Raw genomic sequence first — 17,374 nt, forward strand, 5'->3', positions numbered from 1 at the left:
GAAAAGCGAGGTGAAGAAGCTCCCCATGAAAATTCACGCAACACTCGAAACTGTTCGAGCGACGCCGAAGAAATAGTTTGCTTTTCCCTGGAGTGAAGTCAAAGAAAACGCCAAAAAAAAAACCGAAAATGCTGTACTGTATGTATCCCACCCTAGTCGCGTCTGCACATAAACACTTCTTCATATCTCTCTTAACAGACTGTTAAACACGTCCTTAATAAACAGGTCCAACAATTCAAGTTAGCACACGTTCAAGAAATAACTGAACAGGTGCATGCAGTATAAATCTGTCAGCCCCACGTTTGTAGCGAGGTGGTATGTTCCAACTCAGTGAGGTAATCTCCATCCTTTCTGGAGCGGGTGGAGAGCATCCCCCCCGTTAGACGGGGAGTTGCTATGGAGGCTAGGTGCTACACTAACTGGCAAAAAAAAAAAGAAGAAGAGAGAAACGAAGCAGCTGGATTGAGAGCAGGGGCGTGCGCGGACACTGATTGGTTTGTCGTGCTGATCGAAAAATAAATGTTGAAGCCAGGGGTCTTTGTGTAACCGCTCGCGTTTCTTGGAGGGGGGGACGGGGAGTTGGGTTCGAGGGGAATGGAAAGCGAATTCTGCCGGGGAAGATGCGGGACTGGACGGCAGCTGGCTGGCACAGCGGAGCTGTGAATGCATTGATATAGGATGCTGCGGCGTGGCGAGGGTGAGTTAGCGGGCAGCGGTCCATTCTTTGTTTCATTGTTGGGGAGCCTTGATGTGGAATGATGAAGCGCCGATTTCGTGCACATCACAGTTTTCACTCGGAGGGCTGTGTGTGAGCAGCAAAGTTATATATAGCAACCAAGGGCTCATACCCTCATTTGTTTAAATATGTATGTTCATATTCCACACAGTATAAAATATTAACTGATGTTCTCTATACGCTTTCCAGTTAGCACTGTTGTGCTGCCCTACAGTTATTTCTAATTATTTTCTGTTGTAAGGAAACACGTAGTATTGTTTGTTTTGTGTGGTTGTGTTTATAAACTTGAATGGATTGAAACAATACAGGTTGGGTAATTGTTTCCCCCTTTTTTTTTTGCTTGACATGTCATTTTAAATGTTTTAAAATAGTTTTTTAGATTTCTGCACGTTTATTTATAAACGTGTTTCTTTATATTTTAAAGGTTGCACCTTTTAAAATATAATTTATAAACGTGTTTATTTATATTTGTAAACACGTTTATTTATTTATGTTAACATCATACCTAGGTGCTTTGCGTGCTATTGTTCTTGACCTGTCTTTTGTTCCGTGAAAATTTCTGATTTGGGGGAACAACTAAACTAATTGCTGTCGCGTTTACGCTAGGATAATGGAAATAAGCTTTTTCTTAATCTCATATATAGGCATACATGCAAATATGTATATATAATGCATTTAGTTATATATAAACAGTTGAATAAACCAGTTCTTGCTCTTTTCAAATAAATGCCAACCGATCCTAGTCACGTGTTCTCGGAAGTTGGACAAATCGAGGTTATTTACGTCGCCTGAAAGATACCCTCACACTAAAACAGCTTGGTTTTTCAATTTTCAGATTAGATACAATCTAACAGCAGTTTTAGATTATCAAACGGTCCAAGGTGAACTGTCACAGAAAGTTAAGTTGAGAAAAAGGGACTGTCATAAGTACAAGGCTAAGCTGAATGATACGCGTTGGTACGTTTGTGAACTTCAAAGATCTAATGTAGTTTACCTCAAGACAAAAGCTGTTGTCCAAAAACATATTCTGAATAAGAAACCATATTTACAGGTCTGTAAAAGCTGATACGTCGTTTGGAAACGTTTTGTTTTGCAAACAAAAAATAGACAAACGTCTATTACGGTATGTCATTGAAATTAGCAACGTGGAAAATATGTTCAAATTAAATTGCCATCATATTTGTTTTGTAGGTTTACGCTGCTGGTTTTTGTAGTTGTGCTTTCCTTCTGTTTGTGCAGTCCTAGGTGTTGTTAGTCTAAAACTGCTTTAGTTAAGAGCTTCAGTAACCCCTGATCTGCATTTTGACATCTCTATTGTTGTTGGAGCCTCAAGCCTGTAAAAGAAAAATTGAAAGCGAGACGATTTTCTGTGTCCAAGAGACGGATATTTACTGTTTTGGTGTATATTTTAAAAGTTGACGAAGGGCTTTTTGGAACACGAAGCAAATCCTAGTAAGTAATAATACAGAACCTTGTAAAATCTGGAGTTCACTTGGGGCAACAGCATTTTAGGATTGAATGCTTCATGAATGCTTGGCATACCTGGTGAGAAGTGTTTGGTTTAACCAAGTGTTTGGTTTGGGTAGCCTCCTGGCCACAGGATGAGGAGACTCGAGCCCCATTTAGAGAGGAATAACGGAATACATTCAGAGAGGAATAAACCAGGCGTATGATAAACATGGGTGGAATAGGGGTGTTTGAGACGAATAAGAAGGGAGGCTTTTGAGTTCAGATTACATAGATCATTTGGTGGTGATGATGATGATTAGGTGCAGCTGTGTAAGATTGACTTCTGGTTGCTATCTTTCCTGATCGGCAGTTTATAACTTCCATTTAACAGTAGCCCAACTAACAAAAACCCTGTGTTTTGGAGCAACTTTTTGTTTCACTACAGTGGAAGAGTACCGTTTCTTGTGGAAGTAGCATTGTCTTCCAAGTTTGCAGTGCAGCATTTGGGAAGTGTGCACAGGTGGGGGAAAAAAAAGTAAAAAATGAAACAGTGCAGAAATGATAGGAACATCATAATACGTTATGATCAATTATGCAGATTTGTTATATAATATACTGTAAATATTAAAGGGTGGAGGAAGCTTCAGGGAAGAATCTTGTTTAGAAAACGGTAGTCTAAATTTTAAGGCTAGTTAAAAATGAGGAACACTTGAATTTTTCATTGCTTTGCAAAGTAGGATACTTAAATACCCTATTTTAGAGCTAATTTGAAGCCATTGAATGCAATGTAATTTCTACTGTCATTTATTTGGTGTGTCTGTGATTTTGGGAAGTCAGCCTGAATGCAGCTCCAGGGGTAAAGTGACAGTATCTTTCATTAAAGTCAGAAAGAAAGAAAAGGGAACCGTTTGTTAAACGTAGTGTTATTTTTTTTTTTACAATGCACAATGTTTTGACAATCAAAATGTAGAAAGACAAGCGGCTGACATTGGATACACTGTAAGTACTGTTTTGCATAACGCTTAAACTGTTTGTTTACATGTACTCAATGTATTTCTTTAAATCCTTTCAATACCCAATGTCAATTCTAAAGTCCCGACTTGCATGCTTTTAAACTTTCAATATATAACATGTACATTTTAAGTATTGGATTCCTTTCTTGGTATAGGATTGTTCTAATGTAATCAGGGATGTTTGTATACCGTGTTCTCACTTTTGTTTTGTGTGACATGGTTGTGCAGTGGATAGTATTGCAGTCTCACTTTGCTGGGGCCCTGGGTTCAAGTCTTGACCTGGGGTGCTATGTGTGGAGTTTGTATGGTCTTCCTGCGGTCCATCAGCTGCTCCTGTTTCCTGCCATGATCCAAATGGCTTCTGGGAGGTTAATTGGCTTCTGGGAAAATTGACCCTAGTGTGAGTGTGTGTGTGTGTGTTGCAATCGACAAGTGTCCCGTCCAGAGTATACACTGCCTTGTGCCCGTTCCCTGTCTGGATAGGCTCCGGCTACCCCATGACCTTGGACACACTTGGACTTTAAAGGCTTATTGACAGTGCAAGGGAACTGCCTACTCATAGGGGTTCATTTAAGGACATGACCCACCACTTGAGAGCTGCCAGTTGTCTTATTTCTGAACTTTGCTGAGACTGGCAAGTGAAAAGTCAATTAGCGTGAACTCTTTTCTCTTTCAGAGGTAAGAGCGCCATCTACTGGTCCACTAACGCCGCAGCAACTTAGTTTTCCTTAGAGATCTGTGTAATTTTTCACCAGGTCTAACCTTCCATGTCTAATAAGAGCAGGCTGTAGGGGTATACTCGGCTGGTCTTTGACGGCTGATTCCTTGTATTTTGGCCAACAAATGCACTTCAGAAATTTGAGGGCATGCCACTTTTCAGGGACACGTTTGTCTTTGCTGAGAAATGTCCTTTCTTTAGAATACACAAGTATGAAATAGACATGTTCGAGTAAGACATTATTCCTGCTACTTACAGGAAAAAAGAAGATAATGTTTTATCTAGGCTAACATGTTTCTGTCTTGTAAGCAGCATGTTTCGTGGTATGTTGAAACAGGACAGCACGTGGCCGTGAAAGTGTCCTCTATGCAAAGTGCCTGTAGGTGGAAGGTGGAGCTTGAGGGAATTCTGATTAACATGAATTCACATGTGCTCCATTTCCATTTTCCAGCAGGATGGAGCAGAGTAACAATTTTCTAGCCCTCTGGCCATATTCATTCTGCTACTTTCCATAAGCCTATGTATTTCTCAGAGCTCATTTAAAAAAATGATTTCCTACAAAGTGTACTCACAATATATGACAATCGAAGAGTTCTGCTGTGATCAGCCCGATAGTTTGTAAATGTCTATGCCCACAATATTTTATTTTGATCTATTTAAGCCTACAATCTGGTATAATTTCACAGTGTATCTGAATTCTCTGACAATAGGAACATGTTATGTTTTGCAAATGAAATTTTCTTGGCCCGTTACATCTGGATGTTATCTTAGAGGTATTATGATCAAGCGGGCAGATAATTCAGGCATATAAAAGCTGTGCTTTGCTTTATATTTTTTACAAGTGATGCTCATGTGATTTGCACTGTGCTGCATAATGACATGTTAACAATATGTGTTGCTGGTACTGTATTTGAGGTTGTCTGGGACACCCAAACTTTGTATTTCATTTTCAAAGATAAGTCAATTATTCAATCATGTCAAAAAGTTCTTCACATCACTGTGTTGTACCTGTTTAACTGCATTCTGTTCTTTCTATTTTTGCCCTCCTTTTTGTCATGAATTCTACAAAATATTTAGTTTTTGCATTAAATATGTATTAAGAACAAGTAGAGGTTAATTTTCAGTGACACTAACACAGCCCCTCACTCTTTATTATATCAGTATTCACATTGACTTTGAACTCTTGAGTCCTGTGTGGAAGTCTCTTAAAATATGTTCACTTGTAAGGAAGCAATGGATATTAGACTTCATCCACTGTGTTCTTTAAAAGCAAAATGTAAGATGTTAACATCCTACAGACTAAGACTTTTAATAGGTTCTTTGTTTTCCATTTTGTCAGTGGCACGAAACTAAGTAACAGAGCCTGTTCACACCTATCAGTTTCTGAAAATGTGCTGAAATTGGAAGTTGTTCTAAAGATCTTAACATTGATGCGACTGAACAATGTCTTTGCTGTGCTCATTTAATTACAATGAATCGGGCAGCACAAAATCTCTGCCTCTGTGTCTTGTTACTGCAGGTGGAGAAGAGTTAGCAATGCACTGGGGCCTGTGTGAGATGGCAGTGGTCTGTAATTGTGTGTGGTCCGGTATGGGCTGTGTGCATAGACTGCGTGAGTCATTAGTGAAGAAAACAAAATTGCTGATGAACCTTCCTCACACACCTTTATACTTTAGATCTGCTTATTAGAAATCTTATGAGGAGAATTTCGAAGCAAAGTTGTAAAGATTATATTGAGCATTATGCTGAACCTCCTTGGAAAAGAGCCTGTAAGTGTTTGTGATTGTGTAAACTGAAGGGAGGGATAGCTACTTTAAAAACCAGTTTGGAAAAGCAGATGAAATATTAGCTCATTGATAAAAATAATCTCTAAAGAAGAAAACGAGGAAACATGACGGATGTTTTTGGAATAAAATTGAAGCTGATGTACAGTATGTGGTAGCAGGCAGAGCATAATGTTGTTATTCAAATCATTTTATCACTGCTTCATTTCCTTTATGTGGCACCAGACTGAGGAAAAAACAAACCACACAAAATAACTCCAATTAGCTCTTTAGATCAGAGACGGTTTCTCAGAGGAATTGTATCTGTTTACCATCATTTTGTTCAATACATTTGTTTTACCCCCAAAACTGTAGATTTTCTTTAATTAATATTTAATCTGTTAGGAAGGCATGTTTCAATTTCACTTTTTAATGAATAAAGGTGTTTAAACGCGGGGAAGGTCTCAGTCAAATTTCCGTCATTAAAGAATCTTCATTTATCCGTTTTCAGATATCAATACTTTTATCCCACACTTTATCCCTGTGCAAGATAAAATCAGTGCTTTAGTCATTAATGTCTATATTAAACAGGCGTCCTTCAAATGGTTTCATAGGTTTCAGTGGAATGCCAGACATATAATAATGTTTCAGAACAACAGAGGTGGTACACATTAAGTAAAAAGCAAAATAAGCTAAACGATTCTAGTTGTGCAATGCAGGTACTGCACTGAAAGTGATTGGAAACATCATAACTTTGAACAGACTAGACTCTGAAATCTTAAACCTTGACTTACTGTAGCTGGTACTGCTCCCTTTTCTTCCATGCACTGATTATTATTTGAAAAGTATTTACTGTAATATTGCACCCATTCCAAGCATTGGCTTTGCCTGTAGTTGATTTAGAATTGCTGTCCTTTATGCATTCTCCATTAGCAGCAAGCTAACAATATCTGTAAGGGATGTTGTTGAAGCAGGGCAGGCTGTCAGTGGTTGGTTGCCCTAGAGCATGCCTGCTGTTGGAATTGGTCAGGTTGCTTGCACATGGATGCAATCGATCATACTCGGTATCCACTTGAAAACAAGGGTATTGGTCCTACTAAGTACTTCATCGATGTCTTGTTGGTCATAATAATTAATTTCAAAGGATACAAAAACATTTTTATTGAACTAGATGAAAGTAAACAATCTCTGACATTTACTGTACAGCGCTCCAACAGATGCAAGCTTTTCTGCATATTAGTCTTGTCAGACCATGTTATACTTCTTGATTCCTTTGGAAGAGGGAAGAAAAAATGTCTTATTACAAAACAGGTTCAAAAGATGCGTGCGATGCACATTTGGAAGGTGAACATTTTCAGATTGCTCAAAGATTGACATTTTGTCACAGTGTTCCCTATTTTTCAAATACAAAGAAGTTTTATGAAGAACTCCAAATTTACTTCACGAGAGTAAATTTGAAAAAATAACATGTTTTCTTAACAAGAGAAGCAAGGTGGAGATGTTTATATGATAACTGCACTATCAAAGTAATGTACTTAGCTGAATGACAGTTTTTAATGAAGGTTCAGAAGAAGTAGGCACACAACACATTGCAGGTGTACACACAGTGCAGTTTCTAACAAACTATTATTATGTCTTATGAAAAAAATGTGAAAAAATTAGCTGTCAGTATAATTCTACATAAATGTTTATTAATATTATATGCATTTTGGAAATTTTAACCATAGTTTCAATGACTTTAAAACAGCTTGTAGTCCTTTACATCTGTCATCTCTCAAGATATCTTCATACGTACAAATGAAAACAATCTCTCACAGTCTATACTGTCAAAGATAAACTTCTCATAGCTATTACATTCATATCTGATCAATAATCTTGCCCCCAAAACATTATTTTACTTAATTTCAGAAAGTGTAGCGTTGTGCAGTAGCTACAGTACTAGACTAAGCTTTTGCAAAGGCATTGTCTTCAAACATGGGCATGTGTGTGTTTAGTCGAGTCCGACTCTTGGTGACCTCATGGACTTAAGCATGCCAGACCTGTCTGTCAACAACTGCTTCTCTGAGCTCTTGCGAATTCATATTCATTACTTCAGGAGTACTATCTATCCATCTTAACCTCTGCAGCCCCCCTTCTTCTTATCCCGTCGATCTTTCCCAATGTCAGAGTCTTCTCTAGTGAATCCCGTCTTCGCGTTATATGGCCAAAGTATTTGAGTTTTAGTTTTACTATCCATCCTTCCAATGAACAATCTGTGTTGATTTCCTTAAGTATTGACCGATTTGGTCTTCGTGCAGTCCAAGGAACTCTCAATAATTTTCTCCAACACCACACTTCAAAAGCATCGATTTTCTGACTCTCAGCCTTACTTATAGTCCAACTCTCACATCCATATATTACTACAGGGAAGACCATAGCTCTCACTATATGGATCTTTGTTGACAATGTAATATCTTGGCACTTTAGTATTATAGCATCACTGTAACATTTGGGGTTTGAGCCCAAAACCCTCTGTCAAGAGTTCTTTTATTGACGCAGGTTCACCAGTAGCAGAATACAAGCTCAGATTTTAATAGATTTCATTAAGTCATGGAAGACATTTTCCTGTGTTGTTTTTATTTTAGCTTAATTAATTCATGGTTTCTGTTTTAATGACTAAATCATTTTTGTACCAGGTGCACTGACATTTTGCTGAACAGATATGCAGTAGGTAATTTCTTCATTCTGATTAATATTTGTCATCAACAGGAAGTCTACTATGAAGGTTACAGGATAATAGTCTCATAGGACATAACTATCATAATCTCATCTTGCACATAAGCTATTGCTATTGTTACTGTACAGCAGTAGCATGGAAGACCAGTCCTGTCACACCAGAATGAGCCCACATGAGGCGCTAGACTGTCCTGGACAGATCTTCATAGTTTGGCCATCCTAAAGAGGTGTTGGGACTCGTGGTCTCCCAGATCTTGGGAGGTGGGCTGTTTGTAGCTAGCAATTATGGCAGGTTAGAAATTGCTGGCGGTGAATATCGCAGATTGAAAATTACAGTGCTCTCAGCCTGTAACATACTGGTGGCATAAAGGCTTAGAGCATATCCGTTCCATTCTGTGTTTTTCTTTCTTGATTTGACATTCGCCAGGCTCAATCATCACCTGTAAGCAATCAACTTTCATTAATCACTCAGGTGATTCAGTGCTACAGTCAAGGTCACCTGAGTCGATTGTTAATAGTCGTGAATGATCAGTTAATCAAAATTACACCAAAGACATTTAATCAGTTTCCAACACTTCAATAGTATTCAAACAATATTTTATTCTTTATAAAAACATACAAGAAATCCATACAGTACATAGATTGGATATGTTTCTGTTGATGTGTGTATATACTGTAGAAATGCAAGTATAATTTGAAATGAAATGAGTACAAAGTGTTCCTTGCATCACAGAATTTGTCATTTTGCAATGAGGGTTGTGGAAGAAAATAATGACACAGAAGGGAGAAGTAGGTGAATTAAATGAAAATGACTCAACATACAGTTTTGCAGAGACGTATAAATACTGTTTTTATTGTTTTCTTTTTGTTTGGAATTGACAAATAAGTTTAACATAGTTTATTTACTCAACTTAGGACCCCTGCATGTTATCTTCTGAATACTGTCAGAATCAGTAATTATCTCATATCCTGTGAGTTTCATAGTGCTTTGCAGGTGAGTTTGCATTGATTGGAGGAACAGAGTATCACTCTCTGATGTCATTGCAGGTGGTCAGTTGCCAAGAAGATCTTTTTTTTATTTATTTTTTAGTCTTTTTATCTAAAAAAAGCTTAGGAATCCCTGTATGACTGAAGACTGAAGTCCACCCAACCACACCGGTATTTGGGAGTCCTATTCAGTCAGTTTATGCACATGACAAAATCAGGGTACCAGGGCTCAGCCTTTTTTCTGTGCAAACATGCCGCTATGGTGCACTTCTATTGAAATGTTCTCAGAAAGTAATCACTTTCAAATTCATTCTGAGATAATTGCCAGTAATTTGACGATGACAATAATAGCTTTTAAAATGCATTTAAATGTTGACATGGATGGCAGAAATTAATTATGGTACTAATGCCTGTGATGTGAGGAAATTATACATTCACATCTAAAAGTGACATAGGAGAAAATGCACTTATTAACCATTTGTTAGTTAAAAGAAGTCAGAAACTATAGAGATTAACAAATTCCAAAAATGTACCCTTTAAATTAAATGGTGTAGACGATCATAATTGATAAAAATTGCCGCACATATATAGTAATGTCTCTGGAAGATGGTGGATTTGACCTATGTGGAAGTTGTTTTTTGGAAGCACCAAGACTGCAAAATATTTATTGGCTTTAAATAAAAGTGAGTTTTAATTATATTTTCTATTTCATTTATAATTGTTCCCGGTTGAAATGAACATGCATGTTCTAATAGTTAATCAAATATATATATATAAACAAGTAATAAAGGACTGGGGCAGACCTCTATAGCAGTAAGACAAAGAAAGAGAAGGGAACTTAATATAATTCTGTGTAGGGGAGGATACTACCGTCATTATAAAGACATCACAGTTCTGCTGTTTCTTTGCTTCAGTTGCTGTTTTTACTTTGTGTTTGGCCATAAAAATGGGTAGAAATTGTATTATGTTTTACTCTTATACAAGATCTACTCCAGTGGGTTTTTTTTTCTGGCTGCATATAATATGTGGTACATTATTTTAAAACTTTAATTAAAAAACTTGTGACCTGATTTTTCCCCATCATTAATTAATTATTAATCCTGGGCTTAAAAAGTAAGGATGTTATGAGAATGAATTTGGCTAACTTAAAAACTACAGATGGAAGATCTGAAGGACCCTAAAGATCCGTTTTGTGAAAGAGGAGGACACAAATATTTTCAAATCTGAGTGCCATCTTTCTATATTTGCACCTGGGTCTTTACATCTTAACTGAATCAAATATCTATAAACTCAAAAACAGTATATGTACACATGCAAAACATGAGATGAAGTATAAAGAACATTTTACATTTTACAGATGTGGACTTGTGATAGGGACTACAGAGGGTGGCATGGTGGCACAGTTTGTTAGTATTGCTGCCTCACAGTGCTGGGGCCCTGGGTTCAGTTCCAGACCTGGGGTGCTGTCTGTGTGGAGTTTGTATGTTCTCCCCACGTCTTCTCCCACACACTGGTTTGTTAATTGGTTCCGATGTAAGTGTGTGTGTTTGTCTGTGTGTGCCCGGAGATGGACTGCTATCCAGGGTATGTCCCGCCTCACTCCTATTGCATACCAGGATAGGCTCTGGCTAACCCCACGAACCTGAATTGGATAAAGCAGTTAGAAAATGATGGATGGATGGATGGACATTTACATATAGGGTCTCCCAAGTGACTCAGTTGGTGAAGGTGTTTTCCCAAGTGTAGGACTATCCCTGTGATCGTGAGTTTGATCCTGGATTAGGTGTGTTGTCTCTGCTTTTGGTTTTCCAAGCGCTGGTTCACTATAAAGTTCTGCCCAAGGGCAATTTGGGATCAGTCCAGATTCTCCCAGCTCTGAGCGACATGGTGACCTCTGTTGGCCTCCCACTCGATGAGGGGTGCACTTCTCCGGTGCTGAGCCTCTGGTATAGGGTTGTGCAGCCTGTGATAACATAAGCTCACTTTATCGGCCATATACAATGTCTTGCTTTAGGAATTTGTCTTTTCACATGCCCCAGCTTGCTTTCCATGAGACACAGACGGGGAGAGAGAAGCTTGGGGTCAGAGCGCAGGGTCAGCCATATATGGCACCCCTGGAGCAGCTGGGGTTAAGGGCCTTGCTCAGGGGCCCAACGGAGTAGGATTCCTCTGCCGGCCGCGGGATTTGAACCAGCAACCTTCCAGCCACAGGTGCAGATCCTTAGCCACAGTGCTGCTGCTCCGCCCATGTGATGTCTTAAAAGACGATGGTCTCAAAGGTGGGTGGGCTGTAGGCATCTGCCTACTTCCTCATTCTCCCCAGTGTGTGGTTGTGGGAACCACTGCTACAAGACGAAATGTCCAACATCCTCAAGAGGCCGTGCCACATCTGGTGGCTATAACAGAAATCCTTGCTGATTCGAAATAATTTTATGTTTAAATAATAGCATAATATTAAAAGTGCTGAATGAGAAGTGTTGTTAGGTATTCTATCAACACAATTATTCAAATAAATATTTATAATGGATATAACCATCTGTATTTTAAAAACTTCTGAAAAGCTCATCAAATTCTAGTCCCCAGAGATACATGTTTCTTTGCAAAATATCAACAGGAACAATACCGTGTGAGCTAATTTTTGTTTGTATATAAGCAGATGACGTTAGACATACTGTAGCAATGGTGGCTGCAATGCTTTTTTTTTAGAATGCTTCCTTCCAAATACTAGTCTATAATTATATCATCATTTGGTGTGAGTGTACAATGAAAAGAATTTCAATGAACCCGCTGTAACTGAGGGGGAACTGGAGTCTAACATGCTGAAAATTCCCTTACAACAAAAATCTAAATTCGCAACCATGTCTTTGAAAAAAAGAAATGCACTGCTGTTCTATAGCCTCAGCTCTTGGATCTCAGTCCTTCTGGTCAAATTTGTAGAAGAAAGAATGAACAAAACCACAGTCTCGCTGTGTGTAGAAGGTCAGTGCCTGTCTCCCTAGCAACGCTTTAAAGAGGAACATTCTTCTTACAATAACAACATCATCAAATATTCAGGCCTTCTGCTCTGAAGGACTTGAAGAGTGTCGGGGCTGGCATCGATACCTGCTGGGGGACTCTCTCTTACAGCGACATGAATTTGAAATGTGACAGGCTTTGACTCCAGTCTTGCTGCAAGAGAGTGCATTACAGGGGTGAGGCAGCGCAGTGGTACTGTACCGTATGAGCCATCTATCAGCAGTGTGCAATGGCGATTATGTAACCATGATTAAAAGAAGTCACTGACTCAGCTGAAGAGACTATTCAATTTGATTGTTCTCTGTAGGCATTGCGTCGGATGGAAAAGAAAAAAAAACCCATCAATGCTAATTTTATTAATACCCTTCGTTGCCAAACTGCACATATTCTGCTTTCCAAAATATTATACTCAGCAGCGTGGCAAGCAGGAAGCATATATTCTAGTAAAAAGGATGGCAAAGTGTAAGCTGTAATCTTGTATAGTAATTCCATTGGTTTTTGTCTTACCTGAACTGAAACACGGCACACATCCTATGAAGTGTGACAATCGGGTTGTCTGTTCAAATCCAGGCTTTAGTCAAACTCGGCAGAGTTACACATACTGTAAATGTTAAGCCAAAAGTCCTGCTGAGCCTGTGTGAAGAGGTGCAGTACTGGTCAGAGGGTCTTTGGGTGACTCGGCGAGCAGGTCAGGTGCCCCAGAAGTGGTGCTGTTCACTGTAGAGCTGACATGACCAGCTCCCTGACTTTGTTCCTGACTATTCATGTGATGAACGAGCCATAGCAATGCCAGGGCTTGCTTCAGTGCCCACATGGGAGCTGTTCTCTACTCTCAAAGGCTGGTGTGTGGGTTAGGAGGAGTGGGCTGGGATGAGTAATTAGTTGTCCCAGAATTGTGTGTATAAACAAGGTATTTGAAATACCTGGCAATTTTAGAAAGTGGAGGTCGAATTCCTTTTTATATTGCTTCTTGTGAAATCTTTCATAATACTGGGGTTTCATAAACTCCGTAATGCATGAGAGTGCATGGTTTAACATGTTTGATTTCAGAAGTGATTTACACACCTGCTGAAGACAGACGAATTAGATTTAATTAAAGCAAAAATGGTGTTTGGCACCCATTGGATTTTAAGCACTAGTGTGAAATAGTAAGGCAGGGCTCCTTGTTTTGTAACATTAATTATAATTCACATGCTCCTTCATGTTTTATTTACTGTGTTGGGAAAAAATATGTTCCTCTTTGTTTGCTTTGGCCAAATATAAATGAAACATTTACTTTTCTGAAAACCTACATCCTTTTCTTCAGACATTGAAAAATATTTGAATCATTAAGTGTAATATGCTGCAGTATTTCTAGATAAATATCTGCCCTGAACAAAATGACTGCTAGATAATATTATGTACTGTATATGTTTCTATAATTGTTGATGGGAAATGCTTTAGCATTGCTTTTAGTTTTGTAAAAGTGGTAGAATAAGTCCCTCATGGACAGCATTTATAAACTTCTGGGTATGCTAGGTACTGTATGTAGCATTGTTCACAGTCACTTGCCATTATCAGAACAGTGCATTGGTCCTTGACGTGATCTACTCAAGGTAAAAAGAAAGTTAAAAGTTAATCTCAGTAAAAGCCTCTTTAACCTTATGTCTCCTAGGGAGCCAGTTTTGAGAATCTTATTACTGGCGTGCAGTGCTACTATGGCAGATTTTTTCATTGACATGGGCTGCAGTTCATTCGGGCCTTCACTAGAGTTTTGCTGTCAGCACTGCCTTACTCATTTCAAAGCCCCAGAAAATGTTTGTTTTTTAAAAGGTCAAGAGCATCCCTCTTGCTCATCGGTATTGCCTTTCCTACAGCTCCCTCTTCTCTGGCGTTTTCAAGCAGATGGCTTCCATTCGCTTGCTTGTGGCAGTTTATTTCAGTGTGCAAGCTGGGCTGACCCCTTGTATGGCCACAGTGTATAAAGTACCAGCTGCCAAGCTTTCAACTAAACCCTTCAAGTATCACTTGAGACTTGGCTGCAGGGAATGACTGGGAAAGATTATCCAATTCTCAAAGGAGGATGTGGGGAACCTTATTTTGTTCAGGTGAAGTGCTTAGAAGCTTAATACTCCTGACCAGAAAGCTCGAGTCCAAGTCTCTTTTTTGGGCAGTACAATGCAGTCCCAAGCTTCTGTTTTTATTTCTTAGCAAAAACCACATCTGCCGTATTTCAAGTCCAGTAAACAATAAATAAATAATTCTTACACTTATATAGCGCTTTTCTGGACACTCCACTCAAAGCGCTTTACAGGTAGTGGGGTCTCACCTCCACCACCACCCCCACCAATGTGTAACCCCCAATGGATGATGAGTCTTTTACAATAAGTCTAATATAATAAAAAAAAAAAAAACTATACTGTATAAAGACAAACTAGAAACTCCATTTGAAAAAACAGTTACCTAAAATCTGATGGGCTGGTATCCCATCCAGGGCGTATCCCACCTTGTTTGGTGTGTTAGGCTCCCTGAATTGGAAACAGCAGTTAGAATGGATAGAAGTTACCCAAAATATAAACATTGAATGCTCTCTAGAGTGAATCAAATCATTTGAAGAAAGCTTACTGTAGGTTCTTTTCAGTTTCTGTTCTGAAAATCTACTGTAGGAATCAAACGCGTTCTGTATATTTTAAAGAACTAAGGCCCTTCGATTTATCAAATAGTTATGTGTCCAGACAAGAATTCGTTAATGGTAAATAAAAACTCATTGCTGGAGTAGACGGTATATTTTAGGAACAAGTTTAATCAGTTTTTAGAGAATGAAGGTTTAATCAATTGGACAATAAATGCTTGAAGCCTCAGAAAAAAATATTTTTTTTAAAAAAGGATTAAACTAATTAGTAAAACATAACTTGGAGAAATAGAAATTTCAAATGGTTGTAATTGTGTTCTTAGTCAGAATGATGAATGCTCAAACTGAAAACATTTACAGAAGGCAGAAAGTAAATGTCGGCAAGAACTGCAAAGTACAAAACCCCAAACAAATCAGAATGAAATTACAGACTTGTCTGTAAGGTTTTCTTTCATGTAGTAGAAGGAAACATACGGTAGATGGTACCACGAAGACTGAGGAAATTTCAAAACAAATTGGGGATAATGTTGTAGAAAGGCACACATCAGGGATCGGGTATAACAAAAACACTGAAACACTTCAAAAACACTGAAAATCCCATTGAGCATGGTGAATTTGATCATTAAGCAGTTGGTTTGCAGGTTTTGTTAACTTTTACCTTTTTTCATGTATAAAAGTATTAATTTTGAACACTGAACTTTTGATGAGAAATATTATCTTCAAAGTGTATAGTTGTTTGTATTTTTGGACTGTACCACATTAAGATCTCAATTCCCTCATGTTTTTCTCACCTCTGTTTTCCTCAGTGTGTCTTGATTGTTCAAAAACATTTGATCAATAAGAGCATTCCCTTTAGTATTTTGCTCTGACAAACTGAGTAAGGAAGCAATCGTTTAGCAGTGTCTACCATCTTAATTTCAGCTTCTGACATTCCTGGCAGTTTTTCCTGGTTTGAAAACTTTGTTTTCCCTTTACATATGTCCCTGATTTCATTACATAAGACTGAATTATTAATTAGTATCTGAATTTGATGATCTGTTGCATACTCCTGCTTTTTATAGGTCTGGCCCAAATAGACTGAAACCCCTAATTCATATAAGTTATGTTTGCTGTTTTTGATATCTAATGCAACATCTTTCCTTCCTTTTCAGAATGCTAAATATCCACTAATGCTATATATTCATCACCACCACTCATTTGCCATGTTTCAGTGATTTCCAATTACATTGTAATCACCTGCTCATACAGTAGCTTCTATTTGTTTTTTGTTTAATCACCCATTCTCTCTTTCCACCTATTGTGATGCTCTCTTATTGAGGTCTTGTTTGGCCATTTAAGATTCCACTCTGAAATTGTACAGTACTCTCCCTAAAGTTTCCCTCTAATTCGGTTAATGAGGCAATTTCTTATTTCTTCACTTCATCTACTGTGTAGTGGTGCATGACGATGGCTGGTGTTCTTTTGTGGTGGGTGAAGTGGGTTTCCACATATATTTGAAGTGTTTTTGGATACTTTGGGACTATATAACTTCACTTCCCAAATGCCTGGGTCTCCTCTATGCTTGACTCGACCAGAACTAAGCTGCATTCAAAAGGACAGGAGACGGGGGATCTAATTTGTCCTCTGTCTCCAATGTTCTTATATTCAGCTTATCATGCTCCTACAAGCAATCCTTGTAAGCTCTTCTCCACTTTTTCAATCCCCCTGCTCCTCTTCTCCCTTCACTTTCTCATCTTGTCACTTGTCTCCTTTTCTGCTCCGAAAAATCTCCAGGTCATAAGTTGTTCAGCACTTCATCTCCTACTTCGCCAATTATCTTCCCTCTCCAATCTCGGACATTTCCTCCTTGCTCCAGGGCTACAGACATACCAGTTCTCCTGGAGAGACTCACCTCTTTTTCTTTCTCCTTCTCCAGTGGTGTCCCCCAAGGTCTGTCCTGGGTCCCCTACTGTGCTTTTTCTACATCCACTGCCTGGGTTCTCTCATCTCCTCCCACTGCTCTGTGAATTATTTTTATGTTGAAGATGCTCAGATACCTCTTTTCCTCCAGCTGATATTGTTTCATCCCATATATCTGCCTGTCTCTCAGCCACTTATGCTGAGGCGTTAAGACTCCTGAGACTCTTTCCCTACCCCACTCCTCACTGTGGGTACATCTTTTTCTCTTGACACCTCAGAATCACCTCATTTACCTTCTTCGTCTGCCCAAGGACTTTTATATCATTCTTGACCTCCTTCGTCTCCTATTCCTCAGTAACACATTCCTACTGCTTCTGGATCAGTATTGTATATGTTGGCATTGATTGTGCTAATAGTACATTCCGAAGAAGAGATCTGAATTGTTGCAGTAAGCTGTCTTTTATAATA

The 17,374-nt window shown here is 38.6% G+C and overlaps 1 protein-coding gene across 2 annotated transcripts in view; it reads left to right on the forward strand.

Moving 5' to 3' along the window:
- Positions 1–313: 313 nt before the first annotated feature.
- Positions 314–17,374, forward strand: part of tmem198aa (transmembrane protein 198aa) — an 84,288-nt gene continuing 67,227 nt past the window's right edge. Inside the window, exon 1 of one of the 2 annotated variants that reach the window (XM_088606725.1) lies at positions 314–697. The gene's annotated coding sequence lies outside the window, so the exon portion shown is untranslated. The remainder of the gene's footprint in view (positions 698–17,374) is intronic. The other variant, XM_088606724.1, reaches the window with a different exon arrangement.

This window comes from Lepisosteus platostomus, chromosome 14 (assembly GCF_059453375.1).
Source record: "Lepisosteus platostomus isolate fLepPlt1 chromosome 14, fLepPlt1.hap1, whole genome shotgun sequence".
Classification (NCBI taxonomy): Eukaryota; Metazoa; Chordata; class Actinopteri; order Semionotiformes; family Lepisosteidae; genus Lepisosteus; species Lepisosteus platostomus.